This window comes from Hetaerina americana, unplaced genomic scaffold, assembly GCF_022747635.1.
Source record: "Hetaerina americana unplaced genomic scaffold, ioHetAmer1.1.p SCAF_7, whole genome shotgun sequence".
NCBI lineage: Eukaryota > Metazoa > Arthropoda > Insecta > Odonata > Calopterygidae > Hetaerina > Hetaerina americana.
In genome coordinates, this window is record NW_027287316.1 from 1136815 (window position 1) to 1152544 (window position 15730).

Genomic DNA, 15730 nt, shown 5'->3' on the forward strand with positions numbered 1-15730 from the left:
CTTTTACTTAGGTAAACTGTTAACCCATGATTAGGGTTTTATTTAATCATGGAAAAGATGTATTTTTAAAATAATCATTATTGTTATTTTATAAGAATTGTTGGAAAAGGGAAAAATTAATAAATACACGTACTTATTGATTGTTGGACAATTGGTATTTTATTTTCATTAAGTCAATGAGGAACCTTCCCTTCCTTCATCATAACTTTCAGAAGCGTCTGGAATGATGTTGAGGATGGCACTCACAGGCCACGCCACACTGAGCATGGGCATTCGGTGATGAACATTGCAAGAGTAATTAACTCTTTGGGAGGGAGGGCCTTGGGAAAGGGAGCAGACCTTTGAATGAGTGCAATCCATGGTATATGCCAGCTGAGCCTGAACTGCCCAATCAAACCATACTTCTTGTGGATAATTGTATCTTCAAAAATTGTTAGGTAACTAAGTATATCACTAAAGCAATATGCTTATGTAGTGATGCATGAAGATATCATACAAAATTGGATGTATTGTATTATCCTAAGACTGAAATGCTTTCCTTTTCTCAATTTTAGTCATATCAGTCCTTTTGGTCATTTTTGCTGGCAAAGTGAGGGCCACCCCCAACCTCTTCAACTCTTATGGGCTCCCTCCCCCTACCGAACACGCTCCCCCCTTCCTCTTATGAATTTTGCATGTGTCATGGATCTTTAGGATAAGGATTGTATATATATATATATATATATATATATATATATATATATATTATTATTATGTAATCTACCGGTTAAGGTAGGTTTTTCGATGGACACAGCTACTAAATAAAACATTTTGTGACTCATAGCAAAAAACAAAATCCAGCATCCAACTCGAAATCAGGTTCCTCTTCATCTCTGAGTACTTTCTTCCTCCCTTCATCCCGTCCAGCATCCCTATCCTGTTCCTTCCCTTTCCTCGTTTGCCTAACATTCTCCCCTTAATTACAGTCTTCAACATCCCACTGCCGGTCAATACCCCCTTCATCCACTTTTCCTGCCTCCACAGGATTTCTGCCAACAAACCCCTCTCTTCGCCCACCATACCAAGTACTTCCTAATTTGTTTTCTTCTCAGTCCATTTCACCTTCTCCATTCTTCTCCACACCCACACTTCAAAAACCTCCAGTCTACGTCTATCGGTCCCGTACATAGCTACGCTCCATATCAAAGTATTTACGAGTCTTTTCTTAACATCCTTACTCAACGTCCCTCTCATCAACTTCCTCCTCCTTGTAAAAGCGTCTTTGCCTAGTGCAATTCTTCTCCTTACGTCCCTACTACTTTGACCATGTTGGTCCAAAACACTACTGAGTTACGTAAACTGTTCTACTTGCTCTAGTTTTTGCCCTCCTATTTTTATGTTTAGCTTAGCCTTTTTCTTTCTAGAAAATCGCATAACCTTTGTTTTGTTAATATTGATTCTCATCCCATACCTGTCGCACTGAATTTCCAATCCACTCAGCAATGCTTGCAACCCCTTGGCTGACTGACAAACTAAAGCTTAAAGGAGATAGCTTCAGGCGTCACTTTGTGGAAACGATACATATTGCAAAGGAAACACTTGGTTTTTCCACATAAAATATTTATTCACGACCTAGGTTTCGACGCTCAGCGTCATCTTCAGGTGAAATACAGGCCAAAATCTTTCTTTATATAACAGAAGGAATGGGGAGGTGGGGGGGGGGTGTGTATGGATGTAAGAAAGGAAGAGGAGATGGTGGGGGAGGGAAAGGAGCGGGATTGGGGTATTACTGAGAAGGAGGAGTCAAGGTTAGTCTCCGGGGGGGGGGGGAGGTTAAGGAAGCATGGTAGGGAAAGGGTTGCCTGGCGGGGGTCCGCCTTGGGGTTAGTGGAGATAGGACAAAGAGTTTGGGAGTTTAAGGTTGAGGAGGGGTGACCGGGAGTTACATAGCACGTCGTTCACTATATTCCAGGAAGAATTTGCTCTTTCCAATATCTCCATATTTTCCAAAATGTCCAACCGGGGGCCTTTTCTTTCGAAATGGAGAAACTCCACGCTGAAATCACTCTTATGGTTCTGGTCAATCAAATGCTTGGCAAATTGAGATTTTCCATTACCGTTCTTCAGGCAGGCCTGGTGCTCCTTCACACGTTCTCGGAACTTCCTTCCCGTCTGGCCTACGTAGACGGCGGAGCATTCACAGGTTAGCTTGTACACTCCGCTCCTTTCCGATTTTGGGATTTCGTCTTTGTTATTTGCGAGGATGTTTCGCAAGTTGCGTCTATTGTAAAAGGCTGGCTTTATCCGTTTTTTTGGTAACACTTTAGCGACCGAGAGAGACAACTGTCCTAGGAAGGGAAGCCTGCGCCACTTGGCTTCTGAAAAAACATTATGATTGAAACCATATATTAACAGCGTGCTTAGTTTTTTTCTTTTACACTGGTATAAACGGTCAATTAATTGGGGCGTGTAACCATTGCTGTGCGCTATCTGTTTAATAATAGACAGTTCTTTCGCAATATTGCGCGAAGACATGGGCACGTTAATTACTCTATTAATCATTGCATGAAAAGAAGACAGTTTTTGAGAAAAGTGGTGCCTGGATGTGGCATGGATTACTTGATCTGTGTAAGATTTTTTTCTGTAGATTGCAAATTCCAATTTCTGATTGACTCTAGTTACTACTAAGTCTAGAAAATTAAGAGAGCCATTGCTCTCCTTTTCTAAAGTGAATTTAATGGATTTGTTGATTGAGTTAATGAACATTAAAAAATTGTCAAGTTGTCTCTCCGATCCTGACCATATACAAAAAACGTCGTCGACATAACGGAACCAGCGATAGACGTTATTCACTAAGGAGTTGTGGTGAGCAAAAATGTCTCTTTCCACCTGACACATAAAGATATCGGCTAATAATGGAGATAGGGGTGACCCCATCGCCAGCCCTTTTGGTTGTTCATATATTCTCCCATTGAATTTAAAATAATTTTGCGCAACGCATGTTTTTAGACCTGAGCACACTTCACTTATAATGGGGAACGGAACCGCCTTCTGTATGAGGAGGTCTTTGGCGAGCTGAACGGCTTCTTTCACAGGAACACTGGGAAACAGATTCACCACGTCAAAGGAAACCAGGATGCATTTAGGAGGGAGGACCACTGAGGATAAACGGTTGGCTAAATCTGAGGAGTTGACTACCCCATGTTTGGGGGAGAATTTGGAGTGCTGCCTAAAGATGTCATTGAGTTTCCTAGCTAGGAGATGGTTCGGGGCTGTAACGTTTGAAACTACTGGCCTTATGGGCACATCAGGTTTATGCACTTTAGGTAGTCCGAAGAACCGGGGAACAGAGGGATTCATTTGCACTAATTTATATACATCACTCGGTTTAAACAAAAGCTGGCAGGATTTGATGGTGTCCCTACAATACCTTTGGAATTGGGTAGTTGGATCCTTAGGTAATTCTATGATATTATTTTCCTTGATGAACTCTTCGCACTTCCTGTTGTAGCTATTCTGCTTCTAAGATTTTGGCCAGAAGAAAGATTTTGGCCTGTATTTCACCTGAAGATGACGCTGAGCGTCGAAACCTAGGTCGTGAATAAATATTTTATGTGGAAAAACCAAGTGTTTCCTTTGCAATATGTATCGTTTCCACAAAGTGACGCCTGAAGCTATCTCCTTTATCAAGTGCGCTTGTAACGCGAAAAAGGCATTTCTCTACAGGAAATTATCAATCAAATACAGAATAGCATCGTTGAATATATTCTTCAATAGCCAGTGTATCGTCCTCGGTGTCCTCCCGAAGTACATCAGCCTGAAAGGGAAGGAGAGTTGGTCTTCCGCTGGAAGCTACGCGGTGGGAGTTGGAAGACGGGCCTGGCTTAAAAGGGAACTCCACGAGTGGTATGTAAAAAGGGACGCCATATCACATTATCTACTCCTGCTATACCTTGAATTAACCCATGAGCTGGAATGGACCGAATGGCTCTGCTTTGACGACATGGTCAGGCAAAAAGCCAGTGAAATCGCCCATAAAAAAAGAGGTAATATCTCTCAGAAACTCAAATCCTTGGTGCAAAATAAGAAGTCGGCCTTTAACAGTAAATATAGTACCTTACCAATTCTTGGTGATCACCAATTCGGGGAGAGATTAGTGAACTTATCAGAGCACCAATTTAAACCAGACGAAACAGCCATGTTGGAGAAAGGGTTGAAATACGTCCCCAACCTCCCTATTACGGTCAACGAGGTGAAGAGCCTTGCAGTGGACTGTGAAGTAGCTCTCAGTAAAGAAAACCTGGGTGAGAAACAACTGGTGGCGCGTGAAATAGAAAAATGTTTGCAAAAATCCCGGTCTAGGAAAGGAAAAAATTTCCCTTCCGATTTAACGGCACTAAAATCAATCAGACGTAGTTTAGCTACGAATAATCTGATTGTCCAAAAAGCGGATAAGGGCAACGCAGTAGTGGTGATGGAGCAGAATAGCTACAACAGGAAGTGCGAAGAGTTCATCAAGGAAAATAATATCATAGAATTACCTAAGGATCCAACTACCCAATTCCAAAGGTATTGTAGGGACACCATCAAATCCTGCCAGCTTTTGTTTAAACCGAGTGATGTATATAAATTAGTGCAAATGAATCCCTCTGTTCCCCGGTTCTTCGGACTACCTAAAGTGCATAAACCTGATGTGCCCATAAGGCCAGTAGTTTCAAACGTTACAGCCCCGAACCATCTCCTAGCTAGGAAACTCAATGACATCTTTAGGCAGCACTCCAAATTCTCCCCCAAACATGGGGTAGTCAACTCCTCAGATTTAGCCAACCGTTTATCCTCAGTGGTCCTCCCTCCTAAATGCATCCTGGTTTCCTTTGACGTGGTGAATCTGTTTCCCAGTGTTCCTGTGAAAGAAGCCGTTCAGCTCGCCAAAGACCTCCTCATACAGAAGGCGGTTCCGTTCCCCATTATAAGTGAAGTGTGCTCAGGTCTAAAAACATGCGTTGCGCAAAATTATTTTAAATTCAATGGGAGAATATATGAACAACCAAAAGGGCTGGCGATGGGGTCACCCCTATCTCCATTATTAGCCGATATCTTTATGTGTCAGGTGGAAAGAGACATTTTTGCTCACCACAACTCCTTAGTGAATAACGTCTATCGCTGGTTCCGTTATGTCGACGACGTTTTTTGTATATGGTCAGGATCGGAGAGACAACTTGACAATTTTTTAATGTTCATTAACTCAATCAACAAATCCATTAAATTCACTTTAGAAAAGGAGAGCAATGGCTCTCTTAATTTTCTAGACTTAGTAGTAACTAGAGTCAATCAGAAATTGGAATTTGCAATCTACAGAAAAAAATCTTACACAGATCAAGTAATCCATGCCACATCCAGGCACCACTTTTCTCAAAAACTGTCTTCTTTTCATGCAATGATTAATAGAGTAATTAACGTGCCCATGTCTTCGCGCAATATTGCGAAAGAACTGTCTATTATTAAACAGATAGCGCACAGCAATGGTTACACGCCCCAATTAATTGACCGTTTATACCAGTGTAAAAGAAAAAAACTAAGCACGCTGTTAATATATGGTTTCAATCATAATGTTTTTTCAGAAGCCAAGTGGCGCAGGCTTCCCTTCCTAGGACAGTTGTCTCTCTCGGTCGCTAAAGTGTTACCAAAAAAACGGATAAAGCCAGCCTTTTACAATAGACGCAACTTGCGAAACATCCTCGCAAATAACAAAGACGAAATCCCAAAATCGGAAAGGAGCGGAGTGTACAAGCTAACCTGTGAATGCTCCGCCGTCTACGTAGGCCAGACGGGAAGGAAGTTCCGAGAACGTGTGAAGGAGCACCAGGCCTGCCTGAAGAACGGTAATGGAAAATCTCAATTTGCCAAGCATTTGATTGACCAGAACCATAAGAGTGATTTCAGCGTGGAGTTTCTCCATTTCGAAAGAAAAGGCCCCCGGTTGGACATTTTGGAAAATATGGAGATATTGGAAAGAGCAAATTCTTCCTGGAATATAGTGAACGACGTGCTATGTAACTCCCGGTCACCCCTCCTCAACCTTAAACTCCCAAACTCTTTGTCCTATCTCCACTAACCCCAAGGCGGACCCCCGCCAGGCAACCCTTTCCCTACCATGCTTCCTTAACCTCCCCCCCCCCCCCGGAGACTAACCTTGACTCCTCCTTCTCAGTAATACCCCAATCCCGCTCCTTTCCCTCCCCCACCATCTCCTCTTCCTTTCTTACATCCATACACACCCCCCCCCACCTCCCCATTCCTTCTGTTATATAAAGAAAGATTTTGGCCTGTATTTCACCTGAAGATGACGCTGAGCGTCGAAACCTAGGTCGTGAATAAATATTTTATGTGGAAAAACCAAGTGTTTCCTTTGCAAACTAAAGCTTGGTCATCAGCAAACCTAACTGATTTGACAAATTCCCCGCCCACCTTCATTCCTACCTCCAGTTCTTCCCATGCCTCTTTGATCATTTCCTCCACATACAGGTTGACAAACAACGGTGATAATGGGCAACCCTGCCTTACACCTCTTCCTAACACTTCCCACCCGCACATGAGCAGTCTGAGACATGTACAGGTTGCAGATTAGCCTCCTTTCCCTCCAATCTATTCCTATTTTCTGCAATATACCCATTAGTTTTTCCCAATTCACTCTATCAAAACGATTTTTCGAAATCAACAAAAAGGCAAATACCCCCTGGTTGTATTCTATATTCCTCTCGATTAATAATCTCATTACTGCAATGCCATCATGCGTACCTCTCCCCTTCCTTAACCCAAACTGATCATCCCCTAAGTAATCATTTGCCCTACTCTCTATCCTTTTGTTTATGCTCCTGAGAACAACTTTAGCTGCGTGAGATATCAAACTAATTGTCCTGTAGTCCTCACATGACGTGGCCTTTACCTTTTTTGGAATAGGAACTAAAACTGATCTCACAAAGTCTTTTGGCCAGATTCCTTCCTCATTAATACTACGAATCAGCCCATACAGCCTCTTCCTCCCAAATTTTCCTGAACATTTGAATAGTTCCGCGGGAATATCATCCACCCCCACGGCTTTATTTAGCTTCATCTCTGTTAATCCCCTTTCTATCTCATCGTCGAGTATGCCTGGACCTAAGCTATCTTCCTCTACGTCTTATTCCTTTTCTATGTCTAACTTTATTGGTCTAAGTTCTTTACTATACAGATCTTCTATATATTCCTTCCATCTCTCTTGGATCTTTCCTGCGTCGACTATTTTCTTACCTGCCTTATCTCTAACTGCTCTAGTTGATCTCCTATTCTTACTTCCCGATAAAGATTAAACTTTGCTGTACAGCGCACCAATTTCACCCTTCCTCTGCAAACTTTCCATATCCTCGCACTGCGTCTTCCACCATGCTTCTTTTGCCTTATTTGTAGCCTGCCTCAATCTCGCCTGTAGTTGCCTGCCTCATTTTATTCTTTAATTCTTTGTACTTCATTTTGCCTAACTCTGTGTTTACATTTTTCCATTTCCTCCGCTCATCCATCTTTGTAATCATCTCATCCGTGATTCATGGTTTCCTAGTCCTTTTTGCATTAATGGTTCCAATGGTGTCTTTTGGGGCTTTCGATAACCCTTTCTTAATACTTTCCCATTTTTCTTCGATAGTACTTGGCTCTTTACCATCCTTCATGATTATCTCTACCGCCTGTTTGTATTTCTTCCTTTTAAAACCATTTAATGCTTTTATATTCCATTTTCTAACTCGCCACCACTGCCTTATCTTTTTGAAACGTACGCTACATTTCATAACTACTAAATTGTGGTCTGGGTCCGCATCTGCTCCCAGGAAGCTGTGCGAATTTATCACAATGTTCCTAAACCTGCGTCTAACCAGGATATAATCTAGCTGATACCTTTCTGAGTCACCTGGCATTTTCCATGTATACCTGCGTCTTTTGTGGTGTCTAAACTAAGTGTTGGTGATGACTAACCCCTGTCTCCTACAGAACTGAACTGCTTTCTCCCCGCGGTCATTCCTTGGGCCTAAACCATAGTCCCCCACCTCATCACCATCTTTCTTTGCCTACCGTCGCATTCCAATCCCCCATCACTATCAAATGTCTCCCCGCGGAAACACACGCGATTATGTCCTCTAACTGATTGTATATCCTATTGACCTCTTCGTCCTTGTGGCTGCTCGGCGGCATGTATACCTGAATGATAACCAAGTTCATCGGTTCTGCTTTTATCTCTACTAGTTATATTCTGTCCGTTACCTGCTCTATATTGATTACGCCTCTTCCTACCTCTTCATTTAATACTATGGCAACCCCTCATTGGCTCTCGTCTCCGCCGCTGTATATTATTCTATAATTTTCACTCCAGTAATCCCCGCTATCCTTCCACCTCACCTTGCACAGACCTAAAATATCTATAATACTCCTTTCCATCTCTCGCATAATATCCTCTAATTTTCTGTCCCCAATATTGTCTTAACATTCCAAGTTCCTATTATAACTGAATTTTTCTTTTTCACCTCTTGCATCTTCTGTCCTGCTGCTGTCGGTTTTCCCTTGCAAGGGTTTTGTGGGGTGACGACCGCAGAAGCCTTGCCTCCCCCGCTGCTGGGCACAACACAGCACTTGGGAATGATAATTGAGGTGGTTTCCCGTTGCCTTCCTCAATAGTGTTTTTAACGTAACACCATTACTTACTGGCCGCCCCCCTGTGGTTAGATGCCATTGCAGCCGCCTCACTGAGGAACAGACGCTGCGTGGACTACCTTTTATCTGACTCCTAACCTTCAGCCTTTCTTGCATGGGTGACCCTACCAGGAGCAATTATTATTACTCCCGCCAGGACAGCTCTAGGGGTCAGCGGAACGCACAAGCCCTTCGACCACGTCAAGGTTGTAGTCCGGGGAGGGATATAGACATATATATATATGTATGTCTATAGATATACATACATAAATATACATATATATATATATATATATACATATATATGTATATATATATATATATATATATGTATATATATATATATATACATACACATATGTGGGTCATGGTAGTCCAGTGGGTAGAGCGTTGGACTGCTGACTGGAGGGTCTCGGGTTGATTCCCGGGCAAGGCACTCATGGCACCTGCAGCTCCACCCAAGCTATGTGATTTTTCGGGTACCAGATCTTCCTTGGGAACCATAACCGGCACAGGGAAAGGAACTGGCCCCCCTACCCTGATGTGTGAATTTCACACGCCGTATAGGGCTTAGTACTGGGTGAACTCTACCATCACCTACTAAACCGGACTTCGGGTTGATTACTGCATTTATGGTTTTTTTTAAATATATCCATAGGTCATGCTTTATTGTTTCACATGAAATCTTCACAATTGTGTAATTTAGATCATAACACTAACCAGAATTTGAGCATTCTGTAAAAGAGCAATACATGTTATGCAAGGCATGGTCACATACAAATCATAATGCAAGATTTAATAAGGTCAGTTACCCCAAATGCAAGCTAATTTCCTTTGCTGCCCCACGATAATAATTCAGTGCAATTTTAAGAATCAAAATGCATGAACTAGAATGTTCACTTATCTGGTAATAAGAAAATAATGCTAGCTGGCCTTTGATAATGACCCATATATAACTATAGGAGCAACTATGCACCAAATCAAACAATAAATGAAAACTCTGAATATGAAGAAAGCAGAATTTTTAGTTTTGGCAAAATGAGCGAGTTCTTCAGTATATACTCAAAAGTAATCATAGAGGCACTCAACAGAAATCCTAGAATATGAATTTTCTAAACCCTGAAAATTCAAATTCTATTTTTGCAAACAAAACTGTTAGGAATGAAAAGTCACAGTTCACTGACGAATAATACTGGTCGGTTTCCTGACAAATATTCTTAAAATCCTGATGACAAAGCACATCTGAGAATATTCATAGTTGAGCATTGCGTTATTCTGATTAAATGTCCAAATAAAACTTAAAAGAAATTCCAAATAACTAGGAACCATGTAGCAGGCTGCTCAATGACTGTATTTTTACCTTTAAAGAGGAATTACGATGATCCAGAGATTTTGATCTGTAATGGAAAGATAGGTTGAAGTAATGAAATAATAAGCAATCTTTAAGAATTTCAAAGTAAAAAGATCCCTCTTGCTAGAAGTATTATGATAAGTACAATGACGCTCAACTATTAAAGTATCTGTCACATAGAAAGCAAAAGATGCAAAGATCGCATTTACTAGCTGGTGAAATTAAAATATTGACGAGGCATTAGAAGAAGTGGAATCCAATGTCGTGGAGATGTAAGTTAATGTGTGTTGGTTTTTTCGGCGTGTTTCAATGCATTAATGTAACTAAAGAAACAATTAAAACGGGAAACCATCGTACCAGAACAGTGAAATTACGTTAAATATATTTCCTCCCCTTGATTATGTTGTTTCCGAGCTCGCAGTCACCACTGCTTTTTACGAGATTAACAAGAAAGCAAAACGTTCCCTTCTCTTGGAATTATCCTCGAGGCTGGGATTTTTTTTCAGCGCAGAAATGATGTCATGAAACTTGCAGGGTAGGATACAAAATGTTTATGCGAAGCATTCAGAGATATCTTTCAAGGGTAGCTACGGAGAAACGTAACTAAATCCATAATATTTCAAACGATGCCGAAAGATTCACAAATTTACAATAAAAAGATTTTACCAACCTATCTCACCTGGAATGTGTTTGTAAAATTTACCCCGTTTGAAGTACTGGCCAGTTGACCGCCAAACGTACGCGCGAAAATGTCGTTTGAACGGAATTTATTACTAGGGTATGAAGTTCCAAACGCTGCCAGCTCACAGGGATAAGCGCTAGTGGCACAAAAGAAACCGAAAAGTAAGTTTATTAACTAGTACCAAAGAAATTTTTGCGATTGTATTTCATTGCTGGTGCCAGGTGTACCAAGGGCTGGTAGAGGATGGGTTTTCATGGAAGTTCCTAATTTTCTGGTGTACTCTACATGTTCGCAGCGTTCGACTCACTTGGCTGTCTCTGCTCGACCGTTAGCACTTATGAACATGGTGTGACACGAGTGAATGGTTGATATCTCGCCGAAATTTTAGTCTGTAATAGAAGACTAACCTAAATTGAATCATCATTACCCTGAGTGAATCAGTGGATGGCACTATTTATGAGTGGAATTTTTTCGACTTCCCCATATTGTCATATGACTGCAGTTTTTTTAATTGCGGGAAAGATTTAATTCGATCAGAGCTCGGAATTGTCCGTTGTTCAAAGTGATAAGTTTCTGGGGGGTAAAAATATACCAGAAATGGAGAAAGAGAATAGGAAAGATTCGCTGAAAAAGGAAATTCTGCAAGTACTCACGGATATCAATGCGATATTATCCAGCGTGTAAGTGCAGTAAATGACAGTATTATTCTGTGGAGTTATTTGGCAAATTTATTTTACGATTTTCCTATTTCCAGAGATGGCTTAATGTGTGACTTACAGCGTGAGACAGACTTGGGCAGTGCTTTGGCTGTGGCTGGAAATAGTGTTGAGTAAACGGATGTATAATTATGTTTGTGATATTTTCTGCACGTAATGACTTTTTTATTTTCTTCGAAATTTCCTTTCTAATATAGGCAACGAAGTCATTTGAGGGGCTAAGCTTTGCATTTGGCGGCAGTGATTATCCGGAAGAGAAATGATATAGTACTGATCGAATTTTAATTGTTCATTGTAAATTTTTGTTGTAACATTTTCCTATTGAAAATAAATGTACTGTGTACGTCCACAAGCGTAATGATTATGGTAATAGATCGTTTCATGTTCTTTATTGTCTCATTCCTTTGAAAATAAATATTCTCAGCACTTAGATCCTGTTGGAATAGCTTAGAGCTATTATTTTAAGGCGGAGGCGCCTAATTTATCGTCAAGGAAACAGTCGCGTGAAGATGAAGCGTCCACTTACGGGCGGTAATGCTCAGTTATCAATGGTGTAATATTTGTGTGCGTTAGTTTCATTCGGCGCTAAGCCTATTAAATTTGTGTTACATTAATATTTAGTGTAAAAATTATAATTAAATCTTTAGTGTTTAGTGAAATGCAGATGTGATTGACCTGGGCACCGATCAAGTATTTAGTAGTATTTGGAAGCGGGCGTTTTTTAAAAGAGGAACGTAAACCCTTCCAACAACTTAGGTCGAAGAAGGATCCCGAGTTCTCTGTTGTGACCCATGGGACAATCGGAGTTTGAACAGTAGATTAATTATGCTTTATTAGGCCATATTGACACGTTTTTCACCCTCAGAAAAGTTTCAAATTCAATGTCCTGATTTGAGTTTACTGCATTATTACAGATACGCACAACTTTTTCGGAAATGCATGTTCAGTCTCAGCAACTTGTGCACAGCTTCAGATTGTGCGCACTCCATATTATTGTGGTTTTTACAAATAGGAGCTTTGTTTTAAAAGGTACTCCGCGAGGAGTTTAAAAGGTGTGAATGTGCCAGAGCAACGTAGCAATATGAATTAAGACCGACAAGGTGGTGTTTAAGAACTTCAACTGTTGGTAGGAATATATCGTCGTGCTGGTGTTGCTACTCAGCCCGTCTATTCTAAAAGTGCATGTAACTCATTTTTATTCAAAAAATAGTTAGGCATGATTCCAGTTCAATCTGCAACTATACTTTTCTTTGACGTGCCCTCTATTTCTACGACAAATCCTTGGGCAAAATAAGTACATTGATTGACAACCGAGTTTCCTTTCTGGAAAAGGCCAAGCCTCTATATCGTTCAGTATTTTAGGCTGTTAGTAACGAAGAACATGGTCACAATTGGGGTGGACGGGCGTCTTCCCCAAACTTGAAAAAGAGCATGCCTCGTCGTAGCTCTTCCCTCATTGAAGAGTGTGTGTGTGTTCCCTTCAACAAATTTTCTTCGTAACTTAATGGCTGATACTGTTAGATATATATTTTAGTTGTTGGATGGACTGGGAATATTTTCCTTGAGAATTGCAAGAATGTGCCGAATTTTTCACAATTATTTTGATCATAGGTAATCTACTGGTTAATGTAGGTTTTTGGATAGACACAAGCTACCAAACAATACAACGATAATCTCCTAGCAAACAAAACCCTACATCCTACTCAGCAACCAGCCCCTCTTCATCTCTGTGTACTTCCTTCCTCCCGGCCAACCCCCCAATCCTAACCCTGCCACTTCCTCATTTGCCTAAAATTCTCCACTCTATAGCAATCTTTAAAATCCCCCTGCAAATCAATTAGCTTTGCATCCATTTTTTCTGTCTCCTTTGGATTTCCACCATACCTAGCACTTCCTCGTTTATTTTACTTTCTATCCACTTCACCTTCTCCACACTCACATTTCAAAAGCCTCCTATCTACGTCAGTCTTCCTGCTTCAATGACCATGTTTCCGTGCCATAGGAAGCCATGCTCCATACCAACTCCATGCCACAAGCCTTTTCTTACCATCCTTGCTCAAAGTCCCATGTCATCTATTCCCTCCTCCTTGTCAAAGCCTCTTTCTTAGTGCAATTCTTCTCCTTACATCCCTCCTACTTTGACCATTTTAGTCCAAAACACTACCAAGCTGCGTGAACTGTTCAACCTGCTCTAGTTTTTGCCCTCCAATTTTAACATTTAGCTTGTCCCTTCATGTGAGTTTCATTGTCATCACCCCAAAATTCTTTAAGTGCAATATCTTACCTCATTGCGATATATTACCTCATTTGGATAGTCAGTTAGCTGAAGTTAATACATTAAATGTTTTATCTCAGTATAAATACTGATAATGACTGATTCTTCTGGTTCACAATCACATCCCATTTTGAAGGAAACCAGTATATTATGTTTCTGTTGTTTTTCAATTGGTTACATTTTTAATAATATGCAATAATGAATCCTTGAGGAATGATAAGCTTTCAGAGAGCTCTTTCGTCCTAATTAAATACTGCTGGGATTAATCCACTTGTTGTAATATAATGATGAACTCTTATAAGAATTGTTATTTAGAAGTATGAGGCATTATCTTTTAGTACAGAGTGTTTCAAAATGAGTATCAGGGTTTTAAAACTTTGTAGTGTTTATTAAATTTAACTCACAATTATAAATTCAGGAAGTTCTCTCGGGTTTCCCACCGGGTCAGCGTGGTGTGCACCGACGTTTCAACGGCTAACTCTGCCATCGTCTTCAGGGTGAAGTGCAGAGCAATGAATTTGCCATGTATTTATACCCTGTCGTAGGGTCAGGTGTAGAAAGGCTAGGGAACTGAGAGCCAAACTCCTCAGTTCCCTAGCCTTTCTACACCTGACCCTACGACAGGGTATAAATACATGGCAAATTCATTGCTCTGCACTTCACCCTGAAGACGATGGCAGAGTTAGCCGTCGAAACGTCGGTGCACACCACGCTGACCCGGTGGGAAACCCGAGAGAACTTCCTGAATACAATACGCCGGGAAAAACTGAGATCCTTCACAATTATAAATTTTGCATGAAATGAAAGAGCAACTCAAACAGTTTTACCTGAAAGTACTAAATATGGCCGGTTGTTTCGTGGCACACAGTGACTTGATGGGCAAGTTATTTCCAAGCCTTGATCAGTGTGAAATCAGGAGTAATTACTGCATCAATTGTGTTTCTTAAGTTGGGTAGGTCACCTGGAGGCACATATACTTACGAGCCGTCATGAACCTCCAGAAGTAGAAATCACATGCCATGAGGGATCTGGTGAACGTGGAAGCCATGCAAAACACGCTCTGCCACCTGACCTTGCGCCCAATCCAGAGGTCAGGCGCACATCGTAAAACCAATTGCATACAGAGTTCTGCCACAGAGGCGTCACGACATCTTGCTGCCAAATGAAGTCCTCTGGTTCAGCCTCTAGATGAGGAAAGAGCCAGAGTTCTAGCTCATCAAATAAGTAATTTCAAGTAATAGACACAACAAAGTTTTGAAACCCTGATGTTCATTTTGAAGCACCCTGCATTTCTGACTATCGTTGTTGGGGTAACTGCTAATGTGGGAGAGTTTGTTTTGGATGGCCCTCAAATGCTAGGAAATGGTGTATTTTGAGTGCTCCAGAGAACCCAAGGAATCTTTTCATTGTACTTTTGTTATCTTCATATCTTATTTAATTCCTCTTATGCACTGTCCAAAATGCCCTTTCTTTCTGTATTAGTCTAATTTCTCACCTGTAAACTTATTTGCTTCTCTGGATACATCCGGTCTGCCCCTAGGGTTGCCTTGTGCAACTCAAGGCTAAGAGCTTAACCAGCAGAGTGGGCCAAACAACCAAAGCTGAACTCAAATTTACAACCTTGGTTGAATTACTTACCAGAATAACTGGCTGCTTATGGTCACTATTTCATTATTATTATTATTACTTTTTATTTTCCCAGAGATCATAATACAAAGATACCAGGTGGGTGGTGTATGTACATGATACAAGGCACGTCAAAGAGGAGCAAAGACACAGGCTCAGTTAAGATACATACAAGGAAATGATGCTCATAGTTACATAAATGTTTGTTACAAACCCATGAACATTGGCTGTAACATGCACATCCAATATCAAATTCAGAAAAATCATCGATCATTAACATGAATCAGACCATGACCAGTGCTAGAAACTAAAAGTATGAACTTACTGGTCGGGAATATTGTTGAGATATTCGTCAACCAAGTAGAACATATTGCGCTGTAGATATC

The 15730-nt window shown here is 40.9% G+C and overlaps 1 long non-coding RNA gene across 1 annotated transcript; it reads left to right on the plus strand.

Annotated features, from left to right (window-relative positions):
* Nucleotides 1–10913: 10913 nt before the first annotated feature.
* Nucleotides 10914–11765, plus strand: LOC139696735 (uncharacterized). Its single transcript, XR_011702647.1, has 3 exons — nucleotides 10914–11407; nucleotides 11482–11551; nucleotides 11641–11765. It is a non-coding gene; the product is annotated as an uncharacterized lncRNA (long non-coding RNA).
* Nucleotides 11766–15730: the final 3965 nt, after the last annotated feature.